Source organism: Mastomys coucha, unplaced genomic scaffold (assembly GCF_008632895.1).
Source record: "Mastomys coucha isolate ucsf_1 unplaced genomic scaffold, UCSF_Mcou_1 pScaffold23, whole genome shotgun sequence".
Taxonomy (NCBI): Eukaryota; Metazoa; Chordata; class Mammalia; order Rodentia; family Muridae; genus Mastomys; species Mastomys coucha.
The window spans coordinates 2,139,654-2,141,561 of record NW_022196906.1 but is presented as its reverse complement, the minus strand read 5'-3'; positions in this window follow the sequence as shown (position 1 = coordinate 2,141,561).

Sequence of the window (1,908 nt, the reverse complement as noted above, 5' to 3'; positions counted from 1 at the left end):
GTTTGTTAACTAGAAGAATAAAGAGACTCTAACAACAGAAACCTATAGAGAGCTAAATTCTTTTGATGAGTCCATTTATGGTTGTTACTAATAATGATGATATCCACTAAGTTATACTAAGTGGATATACAAAGATGATTAATCATGATTATTCATTCATTCTCCATTCTTGGTTCCAGAGATTTTTTTTTTACATGAGTGTCTGTTAACGAAGCAGATGAAGTTCCTGCTCCAACATCCTCAGCACAGAATAAAATTCTTCTTTCTGTATTGTTCTATCAGCTGCCTTCTCGCCCTCTTTCCTACACAGTAGTAATCCATCAATCACTGTCGCCAACATCCTTCACCTATAAGAACCTTTCTTAGCCTCAATTATCTTAACTTTCCTAGAGCGGATCATTTGTAGAAATCTGAAAGCATTTCTTGATCCTCCTAAGAATGTTGATGATTACCAAAAAAGATCACAAGTATTGGGAATCACATTTCCAGAACTGAAAACAAAACAAAACAAAACAAACAAACAAAAACAAAAAAGCAAATGCAATACTAAAGGATGGGATTCCATTATAACCAAAGGTACTTTGTCTGTACTGAAGACAGTGGGCTGAAGCCCTTCCACGTAGATGGCAAATAGAGAGTAGAGAAAACCTCATATTGTGATGGGAAGAAGCCTGGCCCACTCTGCTATGGAGGCCCTCCTCCTTTCTGACAAGAAACTCCACACTGAAGATAAGCTACTCACCAAGTTCTTCATGAGTGGCAGCAGTCCAGCTTGCGAGGTCAAGCAAGAATGGGTGTGGGGGGAAGCAATGGTTTTCCTGTAGGAAACTAAAGATTGTTATGCCAGAAAAACAGACCAGTATTTAGAGGGCTCATATGGGAACGGGAGCTCATCCCAAAGCCACAGTGGAAGTCTATACCATGGTTTTCTTTTAATTCCATAAGGTCCTCAGGTAGGTGTAGGAGAAGCCAAACCACAGGTGTCGTGAGCAGCTTACTGAAGTCTAGAAGGCAAATGACACTAAGACTGAATTAGCATCAACGAGGCCATTTTTAACTTTGTAAATGAGGAGGCAGACCTAGCATCAGACAGACCAAGTTCAATTTCAAGCTCTGTAATTTAGCTGAACAATTTTTAAATTCCATTTATTTTGGGGTATTTCTCTGCCACAACAGAGATTAACTTTGGGGAGTCACTTCTGTCTTTCTACCATGTGGGCCCAAGAGATCAAAAATCAGGCCTGATGGCATTGTAGAAAGCCCCTGAGTTAATTTTTTTATTTATCGATCCAGTGGTTGGTTATCAGAAATAACCATAAAGCTAGAGTTGTTTTAGTCACTGGAGCTATACAACAGTGAACAAACTCATCCCAATACTGGTCTTTGTGATGCTAATGCTGTAGTGGGGAAAAATAGCCAATTATAAGGAAAATAATAATATATAAAAGTTGATAGGAAATGAGAAGAGACTAGGCCTCAATGGTGTCCCAATTCATATACAGTAACCAAGGCACTGTCATTTTATCACTTTGAAAACAATCCCTGAGCATGAGGGCTGGAGTGCGGTTGACAGAATTTGCAAGAATCCCAGGGTTCCATCCCAGTACTCAATAAGGCAGGAGGGTGAAATGCTGTAACCCCAGGATTCAGGAGATAAAGACAGGAGGATCAGAACTTTAAGGTCACGCTTTGACTACATAGCCATTTTAATAGCCTAGGATGCATGGGCTCTATCTCAGATGGAAAGGGACAAAGAAAAGAAGACCACTCCTGAGCTTCAAGAAATAATGGACTCATAAGGAAAGATCTCATCCAAGATGTTAAGCTATTTCAAAGCCTTTATCAATTTTACTTAAGAGCAATAAACAGACCAATTATAATCACTAAGTCAGCAAAGTCTTTGGCAGA